Raw genomic sequence first — 17,368 nt, forward strand, 5'->3', positions numbered from 1 at the left:
TACAAAGCAAACCTCAAAGAACTATAAAGAATACTAAAGAACAAATACTAAAATCAATCCACGTAGTGTCACCTTGCTGAGAGCACAAGTAGTTTTGAAAAATTTTAGCAGCATAATTTCAAATTTAAAATAAAGCTGTAAATGTTAAATCACTGTAATTATTCCAGAAAATTATTCATTTCTAATTTACATTAGCATGCTAATAAATCAAATTTCTCACCACCACCAACCCCCCCAACCACTTTCACATGTTAATTGCTAGTTTGCCCTTGGGCTCCTTTGCCTTAGGAAGGATTGGAGTTTGCATTTTAGTTTAAATGCAGAATGCCAACATTAAAGTGTCTTATCCATCCCATTGGAGTGGGTACTTAAAGACAGATAGAAAAAAATATTCCTTATTGTATACAGAAAGTGTAGCATCTTGATTGAAAATATCTTAAAAGTTTCTTTGAACAACAAAGAATTAAAAATAAAATTAAATAGACAAATATTTAGTGTATTACCTATTTCCTTCCTTTCACCACACTTTTATCTTCATCTGTGCCCTCTTACTCTATTTGCCCTGTGTTGAGGGAAAAAATCAGTGGATCAATGCAGAGCAGTAGAAAAGCACTCTTAGCAAACTAAGATGATGGTGCTACAGGCACTCTTATTTTAAATAGATGCTGAGATTTGATCATGATAACTTTGCTATTCCCCCTCCCCCAAGTCAGTTGCATAAGTCTAATGTAACTACAAAACAGCTTCATTACTGCATGCCTATATTAATACTACCAAAAGTCTCCCTCCAGACAGAACCGCACAAGCACCAACAAACCTGTCTTTGTCCTCCCACATCTACTTTCCTGTCACCCACACTACCACACAGAATCCATCACACCTCAGGAGTTAGACATCCATTAGCATTCAAACGTAAAATAACCAGTCTGGTAAAGGAAAGGCTGGGAGGGGAGAGATAAATCACCCACAGGCTTACACCTGTGATCTAAGCCCTTTTCTGCAGGTGGTGGTGTACACCAGGGGGCTAACATCTAATTAGACTTTCTGCTTATTTAGCCAGGAGAGTGTCCTGGATTCAGCTGTAACAGTGTTTATTTTTTCTCCTTAGTAGCTGGTGCAGAGCTGTGTTTCCAACTTTAATCTGAGAACAGTGGTGATAACACACCAATGTTTTTAGTTGTTGCTAAATAATGCTTACCTGATCAAGGACTTCATCTCATGCTCTGCCAGTGAGGAGGGGTACAAGAAGCTGGGAGGAAGCAGAGACAGGACACCTGGCCCAAGTTAGCCAAAGGGGAACTCGTATACCACAGCACGTCATGCCCAGTTATGTAAACTGGGGGGAGTAACCTGGAAGGTGGAGATTGTTGTTTGGGTTAGTTGGTGGTAGTCAGTTGTACTGTGTATTGCTTATGTTTATTGGGGTTTTTTTCCCCCCTTCTTCCTTTTTCAGTTTTATATTCTCTCTCCTTGTTATTTCCCTTATTGTTGTTATTATTAGTGGTAGTTCTGTATTATACTTTAGTTACTGCGTTGTTCTTATCTCAACCTGTGGGATTTACATTCTTTTGATTTTCCTCCCCATCCCATTGGCAGTGTCTGGGGGAAAAGGGGGAAGTGAAAGAGCAGCTGTATGGTTCTGAGTTACTAGCTGGCCTTAAATCACAACAGAGGGTTAAAATGAAACAAGGTTTGCTAATTTAACTAAATTGCATGTTTAAAGTAGTATTTGTTCTCAAAGGAATAAACTGGAGGGTAGAAGTCACTTACTGGGCCTGCAGGAAGGAAAGGCCACACACATGCAAAAATGGCTTTTTAGGTGGAAGGTCAGTTATACTTCCCATGTGAGGAAAATTGGTTGAACATAAGAGAACCTAAAAGCCTCTTTCAGAACAATGAGAAACCTATGGTATGCTAAGTCAGGCCAGAGGAGAACATCAGTGAATTAGTCCATGAAAATATTCAAGCATTGATTTAGTTCAATTATCTTCACTATGTGTTTCATGATAATGTATAGTAAAGGAATAGTAGCTATAGACTGACTTTTGATTAAATTAAAAAAAAGTATATATAAAAAATAGAAATATTAGCAAATTTTTTTAAAGAGAAATGGGCCCATTAAGAGGTCAAATCCTGTTTCATCATTCATACTATGTATAAACTGTGGCTAATATGAAACATTATTCATTTACCAATGCAAAATGAGTTGTTGGTCTCAGGCCAGGTCCTGACAGGCAGGTATGTACTGCACAAAACCATCTGTAGTAATTGCTCCCCTGAGCCCTGATCTTGCAGATGTCTGCACAGGTTTATGCACATAAGCAGTGTCACTGACTCAAAGACTTTCTGTATTTAGCCTTGTATTCACAGGAACACCTCATATTCGTGCAGATCAGTACATGTGTCAGCATCTGCAGTGTCAGAATACAGGCTGACAGCCTTGGCAGAATTGTCAGAAATGGAAGGAAGATAAAAATTATACTATCCATTCACCTCTGTGTATGGGACATCTAATTCTTAATGGAGGAGCACTGATGAGTCTGTGTCTGGCTCCAGCCTGCCAGTGCACCATCCCTCTTCTGTGGATGAAATGTGGAGGATGTCTTTATGCTTTAAAACCAGATTATGTAAATTCTTATTTTTATTAAAAAAGTTTATAAAACTATGAAGATTTTTCTGATTATAAAGGCTACATTTTAAAAGGTGAATTGCTCAGTGCAAGTTTCAGTGTTTCATCTCACCACACTCTGTTGCTTTCCTTTCCAAGACATGACAGAAGCATTTACCATTTCATTAACTCATGAAGACTGTAATAATGATGCCTCTTATCGAAGTCAGGTTGAGTGATAAATGAAAACTCCACGCATATGTATGAATAATGATTAATGTCCATTATAGCAGTGAACAGATTCCATTGCTCTGTACAAGCCACAGGAACAAAAGGACCATTTTGACACCGTAACTGTGTGTATATGAACAGACGGAAGTTCATGTAAATGATCTTTGGGAGACTTACAGCATATTCTACTACAACTGTTCTGCTTTTGTATTTTATAGGAAGTCAACTAGATCATACCTACTACAACCTCTGGGCAAACAAGAGAGGGTTGTGCCTTGCTAGTGTTAAAACAACAGTGTTACTGCTGGATGTTTTGTTCTTTCCTTCTGCATATGGACATCTCTAAAAAAATTACAATGATGTAGTCAAAAAATGAAAGAATGATATTTAAAAAGAAACCTCTTACACAGCTCTCAAAAAGGTGCAAAGCTGTAATTCTCCATAGAAACATTTCTTCAAAGTCAAACACTTTTACATTAGAAGTTCTTTATATTGCTTGTCAGATTCTCACCTCCTGCTGCAGAGATAAACCCTGCTTTTTGACAACTATCTAGTTGAGCATTTAAAAAAAGGATTTTCTTAAAAATCTAGCTCTTTTAAGAGTACCTGAAAGAAAAATTTGCAAAATCTGTGATGTTACGTGTGATTTCAACATTTTAACATGACTCCTTTATCTAGAGCTGCCCAGATACACTTTCATCAAGTCTGTCAGTGACTTCTTGCTTTACATGTATGTATTCAAGCTATATGTGACATAGCCATGCAAGTACTAAAAAAACCCCAAACCTGTATGAGGTCAGACTAAATGTTCCTTTAGTCCATAACCTGTCCTTGATAGTGGCTGAAGAGGGAATATATAGAGTAATGTAGAACATATGGTGGTAATTACCCAGTATACACACCCATTTGGCAGAGTCCTGCAGCAAAGGACTTCCTCAACTGGAAAAAGTAGATTTGTAAACACCTTGTAAATCAGACTACAGGCTAATGACATTTGGTACTGATGTACTTCTACAAATGCTTCTCACTGGAATAATCCCTTTGAGGTTGTAAACACCATCATGGACCACTGCAACACATCTTTACCTGAGAGCATAAAATCAGAACAGCTTAAAGGTACACAAACCCTTCCTTCTGAAATCTCAATGTAAATTTACTCCATGCAGATAACTGTCGATGGATGTTTCTTCAGTGAATGTGTTGAACTGCTTCTGTATCTGTGTAAACTTCAGCATCCCTAAAAATCTATAGAAATTATTTTCTCAAGAGTAATTTCTACTTTGCAATGAAACACCTTTTTTCTATTTATTTTTAACTTAGCACTTGATAATTTCATTTCTTAGTTATATGGAATAATCATTACTTTCCCATTTATCATTACCATGTTACTTATCATCTATATACCTCTACTACCCAGCTGTCTTTTTCTAAGGCAAAGGAGTCCTACCCTGCTTAGTTGCTTCTCATATATCTTTCAACAGACTCACTGCTCTTTTCTTCACCCTTTCTAGTTAATATATTAATGTGTTAAATGTGTTTTTTAGCTGGTGTCAGATTACTGATTTTAATTATTGGCTGATCCTATGTATGATTTTGACCTTTGAATTTTCTTGAAGAGGAAATGTGATATTTTATGTTTACATATTCAGAGTAGGATGAGTGAAAACCCCAAGCATTTGTACTAACAAGATCAGAAAAACCCAAAACTCGCAGAGATGAACTCTGATGAACTCTGTATCATGAGTCATACTACAATGAAAAAATATCAGATGATGCATGTGCTTCTTTCCTAGATGCAAAAATAAGTGTCACATCTTAATCACATGATAATTTATATTCAGTTTTGTGTGGAACTTGTGTTTTTATTCTTCCATGCTTTGTACATGTTCACAGCATTTTGCTGATTGTGTCAGAAAATAGGGTTATCCCTTGAGAGACAGACACATTGCACAAGCCATCAAATGAAGAACCAAGTATTTTGGTTTTGCTTCCCTTTTGATTGAATTTAGAGAAATTGCTATTTTGAGGACTCAGCAGTCCGGCTGATTTGTAACATCATTACTGACTCTTCAGCATGCTGTGCTTTGGAACCTGGGCAGTGGAGTCCAGGGTCCCACTAAAGAAGCACAAAAGAGCACAGTTTAGTAATGCATTAACAGAAATGCAGAACATAGTATTTACATGGCATGACACAATGTGTCACGTTTTCTGATATATAAAATATCTAACATGTCTGCTGAAACGAGTGTGTTTTTTCCACTGTGATGGCAATAAAGTTCATAAAACACCATGAATATTGCAAGTAATAAAAATAGCAATAATAATTATTATTTCACTAGTTATGAAGATATTTATTAGAAGTCATTTAAGAAAATCAAGGCATGGGGAAGGGCAGAGTTAGCAAGAGAAAAAATAAAACATTGGAAATTATAGAAAAAAGTCAGCAAAAATTGGTGATTCTCTGGTTCCTCTGTAGCAAATTGGAGATTGTCCCTTGGCTTGCACAGGGTCAGAAATTCAGCCAGTGAAACTAAGAAAAACTTGAGAAATGCATAAAACATCCACACCATTGCATGAGAGCTTTGGAATTTCAGAGGACAGGTTTATCCTCCTTCAAACTGTTCTGGCTTTATGCCCTTAGGGACAGATGGGTTACAGTGATCTAAGACAGCATTTGCAATATGAAAGTGATTTATTCCATTAAGAAACATTAAGAAGTACATCAGTTAAAAAATTCATAGCCTTTGAGTTACAGCTGTATCTAAATAAAATACTAAATAAAATCCACAGAAATGGGATAAAACCTAGTCTGAAATTAACTATCTATCTTCTATTTACTGAACACGAAAGAGGCACACATTTATTAGGAGGTTCACACAAAGTGTAACCACCATTCTGTGCTTTCATTATAACACTTTCTTATTATGTCCCTTTAGCAACAGAAACACACATTTTTAAATGTCTTTTTTGACAAGGGCTCTTTTATGTGAGCAGCCTCTCATTATTTGCAAAGTTAACATCAGCAAACTTGAGTTGTATTTTACCATCACCTTTACTGATGGCTGCAATTAGGCTTGGCAGTGTGATACCTTGTTGCCTCATCCCCTATCAGCCAAAATTAAAAAGATCTCTGGTGGCAATTGCCTTCTGGAACTTGTTTAATCTCTCTGTTCTCTGCCTCTCATCTGCTAAAGTATTTTCTTCAGTAGAAGACTGATCTGCCAGCTAGCAGCACAATCACTGTATAAATGAATATTCGATGCCAAGCATTAATTTGGGAGGTCATTAGTAGAAACTGCAAACAGTAGTGAAACCAAGTAACTGGATGTCCTGGGAAATCATGAATAGTATTAGACAGAAATAGACGAGTTAAGATACAATTCTTTCCATGTATCGGATAATTTATCAAGGGTTACACTTGGAAATTATATTTTCATCAAAAGCATTGGACATATATTTAACATATGTCACTACAATATACCTATTACTAGGAAAAACCAAACAAACAAAAGAAAAAAAAATCAGTATTTTCACTTTTCATGTTTCTCTCTTTTGTACACTTTGCAATACAGTGTGAAATAACCCCTATACAGTTTTGCTGATGGCTAATCACATTTTCTGTTTAATCATTTGAGCAGCAACATCAATTCATTAGAAAAAAAAATTAGTAATTTATTCTTTTATTAGGATAGACCCTAACAAAATCTTCATCAAGGTTTGGTCCCCTCTGTTTTAATCACTGTATCCTCACTCATATGGAGGTAAAAAAGTATGTACATGATCTTCCCCAAATTCTGAACAAGTTCATTTATAAGTAATGGAAACTGATTGCATTTTATCATAGCATAGCATTTTATCTCTATTTTACTCTTCATTATAATAAGACCTTTGTATCAAATTGTAAACAACATTTCCATAATCCCATGCATTTATGCTTAGGCTCAGCTTTGTTATATCTGATCTGGTGAACTGCTGGGTGTTTTAATATCAGACCATGATTTGCATTTTTTCTGCATTCATGGTGCATGGCTGTAAGCAAAAGGTAACCTATGTGCCTGATGCTTTTAAACTCTCAGTCTGGAGTTAAACTGATGTAGGTTAAGTAACTTTATAGGCTCTAAATTATAAACAAATACAGAGTAAGAAATGGTACTAATCTAGCAAGAAAGCAGAATAAGGAGGAAAAGAAATTTAGCAGGACTTTCCCCTAAAAGACTGAATTTTGATTGTTGTTGTCTGTTTTATTGTTCTTCTACTGCACTTAGGTAAAGTAAAAGCGCTAACTAATATGTGGGTTAATATGAGTCAGAATCATACAGTTAGGCAACAGAGAACTTTGAGATAGGCAATTTAAGACTGATGAGCAGGGTGTGTGCAAGTGTTGACTGTGCCCCCTGACCTGGAATACAGAATAGGTTAATTTCTGCAGCAGTACAGCTGGGTTGCAATTAACTAGTCCAAAAACATGAGCAAATCCATCTTACCAATGATCCAGATGAATTCCAGCAGATTTACATCAGGCACAGTACAATATAAGCCTGGCTATGTGGCACACAGATGACCACTTACGTGCTGCAACTCCTTGGGATCCCTCTTTCTAAGAGAATACATGAGTTCAACTCCAGAGCAGACCAAAACTGGTTTTGCACCCAGCCAGTAAATCTGCTGGAACAAAATGCATTCAGAAGAGCACTACAGAGTTCCTTTATAATGCCTTGCCAGAACTGATGAACCCTGATAAATTGGCTTTTAGGCATACCTGGAGTGCGAGCATTACATCCAACCATCCATCGATGTTTGTGCATACTCTGAGATATTATATACTTCTATTACTTCAGCTAATGAAAGATGACTGCTAGCCATACCTATCTGGAGGTAAAAGTATTACCCCTAAGCATGCAGAGTTAGGCTATGTACTTTCTGCATCACTGATTAGCTATGCTCTTCATAGTTCTAATCAATAAACTAATTTGATCTGTGATGAAACTGATCTGTGTTAAACTACTTTTTTATATTGAAATCGCATATTAACAACAGAAAATATATTTGTTAATGAAGAGGTAGAAAGCAAGAGGAAAGAGCTCTTTGCTCCAAGCGCTCTTGTCCAGGAATTAAGTATTTGAAGAAAGAACGTTAAGAATATTGCCTATCTCAATATACAGGCACACTGAGCTTAGGCAAAGCTTCCAAAGAAAGAGCAAAAATGGTGAGATTACAAAACCTGATATTCCCTACAGTGCTTCATGAACCAAAGGCACAGTGTACTGGGAGTGTAATCACTGCATAGCACAGCATACTTCCCACATGTGAAGGATAACTTTGAGGACAATTCCCTACAGTGCAGAGCAACCTTTATGACAAGTGCACTTTGTAAAATTGACTGAGAAAGTAAAAATTATCTTATCAATGACAGGAGTCAAAATGACTATTTTAAACACCAGCAAAACACTCTGTTCTGCCATTTTTCAGTCCCATCCTTTCTCTAGGCACTTTCCAACAGCTGAAACCAAAGATACCAGCTATGTATCTGCCCTCACAGAAAAAAAATAACCCTCAAGCCCCACAAACAAAATCTTCCTCTACATACCAACAAGCTGAATTTTACTGTTCTTCTCCTCTAGGAAAAAAACTCATCTCAAGGTGGCAGGGCTCTGAGTGTATCCCTTACCTTTAGGGGTTTGGCTGCCCAGGCTGAGGACCAACTTAGAGACAGTGCCACTGATAACCATGAAGAGAGCTCTTCCAGTCAGGCTGTGGGGATGCCTCCAACCTACCAGCTGGAATGCCAGCCTCACCTTAGCCCATCCCTACCCCTGTAGTCCTGCACCGACATCCTGGAGCTGTGGCTGACTTTAGTTATTGTCTCTGGATCTCCTCCTCCTGCCTTTAATTCTTATTCTGGAAGGGCTGTTATTGCAAGCACAATGGAATTACCTTGTTTGAACGAATGAACAGAACCAAGGTTTGCAAAAGTGGGGAAAAAAACCCCAGGGGTGAATATTAAAGGCTTAAGACAATTGTCTCAAGTGATGGGACATACATGGAGCCAAAGCTGCTGTCCTAGCACAAGGGCAAGCAAAGGGTGAGGACCCTAACCAATTCAGTGCTATGAGAGGGACATCTGTCTGGGACACCAAAACTGGCAGTTACCTGCTAAGCTTGGAAGACTTACAAGTCTACATTAAAAATATTTTTTAAAAGGCAGCTTTGAAGTTGGTTGAGTGATTCAGGTTTTAAGCAATTAAGTGACTGGACTTTTTTCCATCAGGAAGATGAGATTTCATTGTGCATTGGCCATTGGATAAACAAGGACAATCTGCTTCACATATCTTAAAAGCATAAGTGGAAAGAGCATTTCTAGTGTATGAGCCAAAGTTCCCATCATGCATTTTAACTTAACCATGATAGTATCACAAAAAATGGCACGTTCCTGTAACTATGCAGCTGTCTAGAGAATTGTTTGAAATAAAGCAAAATCTTGAAATGATCACATTATTGTAGATTAATGTGTGATGAGTTAGTCATTTATTAGGAATAAAAATTTATACAGGCAATGCAGATGCACCAGCAGGTAATGAGTTCAGGGAGTATTGATTGTTTGTTCCTAAGAGGAAACAGTGCTGGTCTTAACAGCTCTGTATGTTCACTGCTGTCTTGCAGTGTAAGGTAAGGCTAAAATCAACACACAGGAAACCTAGCCACACAACTGGCAAGGGGTAAGAACGAAGGGGCTGTATCTTCAGTAAGGCTGAGAAAAAACAGCTGTGAGCTATTTTCAGTATTTTAAAGTGAAACCCCTTGTGTTTTCATTCAGTGGTATTTCTGAACTGTTGTGAACTTTGGAGGCCATTATGATGCACCTTAATGTTCCCTGAAGCATAGCTTCAGTACACCTGACGAGAATTTACTATTATCTAGATATCCTCAAGAGACAAATACCATGACATCCATTCTGTAAGAGTTTCAGTTGATATTTAGCTCATCTAAGTCCATTACCTAAGTTGCTTCTGTTTCAGTAGGTGCATTCAATTTCTCTCAAAGAATGAATCTCTACTGCAATCAATAGGATCATTATATTTGCATCATTCTTCATTGTTAGGTTCATGCTGCTTGTAGTTGATAAAAGGTGAAATAACTGGTAGCAGCCAAACCTAAGTAAATAAATACAGAACAAATATGAACTGACAGCCACATGTACATTTAATTGACATGTATTGATTTACAATTGCTAGTAGGCTTTAAAATGTTGTCCAAAGCTATAACCAGACTAAAAAGAAACGTGTTATCTTTACATGTGTAACACAGTTTACTGAAGCTTTTTGTTACCCAAAAGCAAACAAAAATCACGTTTAAACAGCTTACAGTGAGATAAAGAACTCATTGTTTCTCAAGCCTTAAAAGCTCGCAGAAACGAAGAATGAAAGAAAGATAAATTTTCAATCTAAGTTCAGTCTGAGGTATTAGTAACAAGAAGCCACCAAAGCACTAAGCTGGAAGAAGACCACAGGTGCTAACTGATGCCACCAAAGGTATACTCAGACACAGCACTTCTTGAGGATTCTCCATCTGCTGAAGTTGACCTAACCCCAGGGCAGCAGTATTCTGCTATTTCTTAACCTGCACTTCTACAGGGCAGGTGGCAGAGTTAGTGAATGCAAAGGGGAAGGATCATATCATAAAAATATAAGTCTGTTGACTCTTCATTATTAAAAGTTTATATACAAGCCTGAAAGACAGAAAAAGCTGACTCAGCCTTGCCTCCTTACATTAATATATCCAAATCTAAAAAACAGACTTCAGATTGCGATCTGAATCTCCCCATACTTGCTTAGCATCTCTTCAAATCCTTAAGGCAAAGGTAAACTATGAATATAAAAAGTGCCTAGAATATCAGCCAGATCCAAAAGAAGATTTAGGCTTCATAATGCACTTCATGTTCACATCCATGAAGACCCCTGAGCAGCACACCAGTCACTGCAGTTCTATGTGAACTCCAAGCTACCCTTCTCGGGAGTAGCATCTGCCTTTCCTTGTAAGCCAGAGGGAAACCTAGAAAGAGAAAAAAATAACTTAAATTTGAACCTAACAACAGATGTGTGCACAGGACAGCTGGCACCCAGCTGCAGAGCTTAACCTTTCATAAAATACTGTAGCAGTTGCTTTAAAACATGCCTGTAAAACAGTATTATTCACACTGACAGTATTATTCACACTGCTAGGTAGTAAGCTCCAGTGCAACTGATACCATTCCAATGGGATCATAAAATGTTTCCTGACCTATACTCTAGAGAGCGAAACAATACTGCTTCTCTTTCCTAAGTCAAAATGGAAAAATCTGTCCTACTGAACCGAAGCAAGCCTTTTCCTGACACTGTGATTGATTTTGATCCCTGTTGAAACATTCTTCAATGAAACAAACTATTTAGTGTACCTTTACATCTCTTTCTGCTGAAACCTGCTTATTGATCTGTTCTGGGGAGTAATGGCATATGGTCTTTCCTCTGATTCCTGACATGAAACAGAATTAGCAGAAGTAGGATTAATGTCCAGATGGAGATCAGTGGCAAGTGGTGTCCCTCAGGGGTACATACTGGGACCAGTACATTTAATATCTTCATCAATGACATAGTGGGATCAAGTGCACCCTCAGCAAGTTCGCCAACGACACCATGCTGTGTGGTGTGGCTGACACACCTGAGTGGCAGGATGCTATCCAGAGGGACCTGGACAACCTTGAAAAGTGGGCCTGTGTGAACCTCATGAAGTTCAAAAAGGCCTAGTGGAAGGTCCTGCACCTGAGTCAGGACAACCCCTTGTATCAGTATGGGCTGGAGATGAAAGGATGGAGAGCAGCCCTGAGGAGAGAGTCTTGGGAGTACTGGCGGATGGAAACCTGGACAAGAGCCGGCTTCAGTGTGCACTCACAGCCCAGAAAGCCAACCATATGCTGGTCTGCATCAAAAGGATAGTGACCAGCAGGTCAAGGGAGGCGATTCTCCCTCTTTACTCCCCTCTTGTGAGAGCTCACCTGCAGTACTCTGTCCAGGTCTGAGGCCCCCAGCACAAGAAGGACATGGATCTGCTTGAACAAGTCCAGAGGAGGGCCACAAAGATGATCAGAGGACTGGAGCACCTCTCCTGTGAAGACAGGCTGAGAGAGTTTGGCTTATTCAGCCTGGAGAAGAAAAGGCTCCAGGGAAACCTTATAGCAGCCTTTCAGTATTTAAAGATGGCTTATAAGAAAGATGGGGAGAAACTGTAGTAGCGCCTATTATGATAGGACAAAGGGTAATGGTTTTGAACTGAAAGAGAATAGTTTCAGACTAGATATAAGGAAGAATTTTTTTTACAGTGTGGGTGGTGAAACATTGGATCAGGTTCCCATCACTGAAAACATTCAAGGCCAGGCTGGAAGGGTCTAGCAACGTGCTCTAGCTGAAGATTTCCCTGCTCGTTGTGGGGGGGTTGGACTAGATGACCCTTCCAACCCAAACTATTCTGTGATTGTATGATTCTGTGAAATTTGGCTTCTTTGAGAGGCCTTCTGACCTTCTGCCATGAAAAATCCTTTCAGTGGCTGGAAATTACTTTCACACATTATGGAAAATTTCTTAATTCAATGAGGTTGAAGTAGCCTTTTCCATACTCTCAGATTTCATTCTACCAACTGCAAGTGTGGCTACTCTCAAACAGTATTTAGCAGACCACATACTCATACCTGAAATCATGTATTTGTATTTTCTTCTAAGCCTCACACTCCTCTTTACATTTTTAATGGTTATCAGTTACATATTGATATATGTATATAGTATAATATGTATATATTTGTATGTACATATTATACTATGACCTCTGACACATCTTTTGTTTTATGAGAAGGCAGCTCATTCTCATACAAACTCCAGTCTGACCACTACCAGAGCTGTTAAAATTGTTGTCTGTATATGCTCACACATAGCAGTTGCATTATGCTTTTCCAAACCTTCGAAGTCACCTTCCTTCTGTTTTTGTTTTTTTTTAAGATACGCAAAACATACTTATTGTCATCAAGAAAACTATTGATTTACAACAAATTGATTTTAAACAGACATATGTTTGCTATAGTAATTCAGGGTGCAGCAACTTCTCCTCCTCCCTAAAAAACAAAAAACAAAACTGGTAAATTCTGTTTTCATTTCAATAATTTTCCAAGCAAATATAGGAAAAAAAGCCTATCTTTGTCACTTATTCACCCCTTCTCCTAGTGCAGTACTGAACAATCCAGAAGCCTTCTGGGAAAGACTTTGACACTTTTATTCATGTGTTTTTCCTTTTCCTCTTTTCCTTCCCTTTCCTCAGCAATAGGGACACAGGAAATATAGAAATACAATTCTGGTTTCTATATCCTTGAAAAGAAAGGGAAAGAGATGAAAAATATATACCAGGTGGTTTAAAAGCCTAACTTCCTCTGTGTCAAAACTCAAGTAATTTTTCACTTCACTTCAGTATTTTTTTCTATATGACACTATACACATGCTGATGATTTTCACATTTGATGTCAGAGAGTATTGTATGTTTGAGAGATTATAGCCAGCTCATTCTGCCTGGCCCTCTGCTGCTTAACTCTTGAGCTATATATCAGCTTTGAGGTGTCAGCTATCACAAATCAAGTGTCAAAAGTGTACATTTGGGAATAAAAATGAAGACAGAAAAGCAACTTTTCAGGCCGATCATATTGATGGCAAAAGCTATATCATTCCAGAGATCCACGAGGTGGACTTGAAATATGCTATTGAATCAATGTGCTACTATAATATATGAATACGGCTCCTACTAACACACCTACATTTCAGATAGCCATTTCTGAATTCTCTGCTGTGCTTGCACATTAGCTTCAGTTATTCTCTAGGAAATTTTAAAATCCCAGGGCACAGGTATGTTTACAAAATCATATCACCACCACTTGAGAATGTACTAAAAAGCAACACTATAAATTACTGACACTCAGACTTCATACAGACAATTGCTTCCTGCAGTTCCCAACACCCAGCTCTTATGCTTGTATATGGACACTGTGTAGATACACTGCAGGCTAAAAGGCAGACATATAGCCATGGTACTGGCTGTTAAGGTAAGATAAATCTGGTAGGCTGTAAGACCCCAGACCTTTTTCCTGACGCCATTCCCAAGTCCAGCCAGAAGTCTGGCTAGGCAGGTAGCTCAGAGATGCATATGCTCTCATCTGGCAGCACAGAGCAATCCAGGGAGAGCGCCTTCAGCAGCGCCTGCACGCCCGCAGATTTACACCAGAAGTATTCACATAACATGAACAATCCTAATGGCCTGGTTGTGTTTTGTACTTTCTGGCTAATCAGGCTCAAAGCTTGCTAGCATGCATGCACATGGGTATCTCTGGCAACTGGTCTAGGTCTATGCTCCTCCACTATCTCAGACTCCACCCTTCCACTATCAGGCTCACAGTCTGCTTGCCAAACTCACCAGCAACTTCAGCTGAGCTGCAGTCACACACATAGACAAATGGGCCCCTCTGTCAGCTTACCCATCTCTCCAATCACTGTCCCCTAAACCTATGGGTCCTTTCGACCCATGGCCTCTGCATACAGGTACTGGCACCCTGGCCTCTCTTCCCAGCCACCCAGTCTCTCATGAAGCAAACTGTTGGTCAGGCAAACCCACATGGGAAAATAGTTGGGAAGAATAGACCTTAATAGCTAGTTTGTCTACAGTGAGGCAATCAAGTCCAAGCCTTAGCCAGAGAAGCATACTGATCAGCAGCTTGTTTTAGACATGACCAACCCCTTTTTTCTCCTATGCTTCCACTCATTCTTCTCTGATCCACTTCCATCTCTTCCTTTTCACTGCATTTGGACCCTTTCCTAAATAAGCCATAATAAATTTTGTTCATTCCCACAATCCCCATAAAAGAGCCTTAGAAGTTTTACAAAACTTCTCAAGTCCCCTCAAATATCCCATTAGAAGTTTGCATCTTCCCATGAGATCTCTTATAAACTTGCTTCTCTCTTACAAGTGACAAAGTTCTGGTTGAACCTCTTCAAGGCCATGATTCAGAGGTTCCTTTAGTGGCCCATCAATTAAGGGCCTAAGGATCCCTGTATTTGTTACTCCTGTTCCTTAGTGTTTACAGTATCAGTGTTTAATTGACTTCTCTTGACTCTTCCTTGTGTTTTAAGGTGACTAGCTGTTAGCCAGATATCCTAGCAAACCAGATATCCTTGCATTCCACCCACCCTTATGCTGCTGGTGTGCTCTCCCTAGAGAACAGCATTCTTCCCACAGAACATGAAATTAAATGAGAAGAAATCAAAACAGCAGTCTGGGAAAATGTAACCCAGTCTTTTCCATATGTTTAATTCCAATTGAGAGATAAAATATTCTTGGTCTTCACACCCGCTCACAGAAGTGTCCAAACACTCTACTTTGCACATAAACACTCTCAGAAACACAGATTTCAGTGACTGTATTTCATCGGTGAAATGTTCACGCTTTCAGAACAAGCTGTGAACTACTCAATTAAAAAAATCTGTTCTTCGAGCATTTCTTCTTTCCCACTATTCAAGCAACCTAAGCAGCAATTTTATATGGTTTTAAACATGTTCATCTCTAAATATTATTTCCTCAAGGTCTAACTTAGGAAATTGATGTAATCCACTCTACTGTTTGCCTTATACATGAGCATAAATGTGGTTGCACATTTTGCTTTGAATGTTCAGGCTACCTGTATTACAACGCTGTGCTTAACTTGAAACAAGTTAGCCATAAACTGAATTACTTATAATCTCACAATTAGTCAAAGGGGCATTTTTACCTCTGTTAAACACTTCTTCAGATACTATACAAATGTTATACAAATGCTTTTTCATTCACAACTAGCTTCAAATTACTTTAGATTTTCAGTTTCAGTGGCACTATTTAGGATATGCATACATATGGGAAAGCAAGTGTTAAAAGATTACAGGAATGCATATAATACACTAAACAGCTAGAAAGGGAAGTATGATCATTGCTTTACCTGAGACACGGATCTTTTAACTGCAGATATATAACCCTATTACCAGGTGCCTTACTGAGGCAATAGGTAAGATCAACCAAGGCTCTGTGAAGGTAAAATCAGCAGACGCAAGATAAAATGGGAATTCTATAAAGTAATCAATTTACTGTCATTGTGTAAAAACACTATTCTGCAGGAACACACTCTTTGTAAAAGGTCCATCCAAGCCAAACTACTTTTGCAGTAAGAGATCAGACAGTAGTAGGTTCATTGTATTTGCAGTTAAGTATTTTGATGCAGTTGTCATGACAATAATGACAATAATGAAAAACATTTTAATGGGATTCTATTTCAAATAAGTGCTAAAGTGGACAAAAAAATCAGACATAACAGATTATACTCATTAAGATAAATGCCATGCAATTATATGATAACATTTTCAATGATAAATTATTTTTCTGATGATGAGAAAATATTAATGTCTAATTCTATCTCTTTATGTATGTATCCACTAGAATTCTGTAGAATATATTACAACAGAAAGATAAACACTGTCTCTGGACTCACTTTTTCACAGAGAATATCCCAACTAAAAATGATTATTAAAATATTTTTCTGAAGAAAGAAAATGCACTTGCAAGTATAACCTTTGGATAGTTACTTAAATCAGATTTATTTATTTTCATTTGCCTTCACAAACTATGATGCTGGTTTTTATAATAAAAAGGGTTTTCCAATATAAACCTGTAAGAAAGGGACATGGTGGAGAGAAGCAAGCTTTCGTTTATTAAATGAAAAATTAAAGAGTTAGCTGAGCATTCAAGAATGAAAAATAATTACCACCATTATGTGGAAGAGCCTGTTGAAAGGTGAGGGAATTCAGGGTGTTCCATTTCTAGGGCACTGACTAATTTCAATGTCCCTTACAATGCTTTTGACTCTGGTCTAGTCAGTAATAAGTAAAAATTGTAATTGCTTGGAAGCCAAAGCTCTCAAAATGTAATCTGTGAGCTGGCTGCCTCTATCCATTTTCCAAGAAATAAAAAATTGCACGTTCTGCCATATAACCTGGCAAACTTTCAGAAGAGGCTTAGACAAGGCTAGCAAGATGAGATCATTACACGGTTAATGTTTTGAATAGTACTCCCAAACGATGTATATATTTGCAAGTAGGTTACATAACAGGCTAACACAAAGTTATTTTACATGTTGGCCAAATTGTCTATCATTTTGCTACAGGAGGTAGGTTATCAAAGATGTCTTGACTTATGCTACTGACGAATATGGTATTTACTATGGTGATAAATACAATGAAAAAAACATTTAAGCTAAAAAGACAGGAACAAGCTGGCTTTAGGCTGGATGTGAAATAATTTCCTCAATGTTACCTGCTCACACTGTTACTCCTGATGCTGCATCTTCTGTTAGCTCTTACTTACCTGTTATAGGTACCATGCCTCCTATTTTAACAGTGGCTCAAAAAAGTACTTTATGCATCTGTTAGACTGATGCCATAAATC

General features: G+C 38.1%; 1 long non-coding RNA gene across 2 annotated transcripts in view; it reads right to left on the reverse strand.

Moving 5' to 3' along the window:
* Window positions 1–17,368, reverse strand: part of LOC133207613 (uncharacterized) — a 33,035-nt gene that overhangs the window by 9,829 nt on the left and 5,838 nt on the right. Inside the window, exons 2-3 of one of the 2 annotated variants that reach the window (XR_009724090.1) lie at window positions 11,868–11,990; window positions 9,836–9,990 (exon numbers count right to left, since the gene is read on the reverse strand). This is a non-coding gene — a long non-coding RNA (uncharacterized LOC133207613). The remainder of the gene's footprint in view (window positions 1–9,835; window positions 9,991–11,867; window positions 11,991–17,368) is intronic. The other variant, XR_009724091.1, reaches the window with a different exon arrangement.

This window comes from Neopsephotus bourkii, unplaced genomic scaffold (genome assembly GCF_033783945.1).
Source record: "Neopsephotus bourkii isolate Nb327-2 ecotype Australia unplaced genomic scaffold, CSIRO-AGI_Nbou_v1 NB_233, whole genome shotgun sequence".
Lineage (NCBI taxonomy): Eukaryota > Metazoa > Chordata > Aves > Psittaciformes > Psittacidae > Neopsephotus > Neopsephotus bourkii.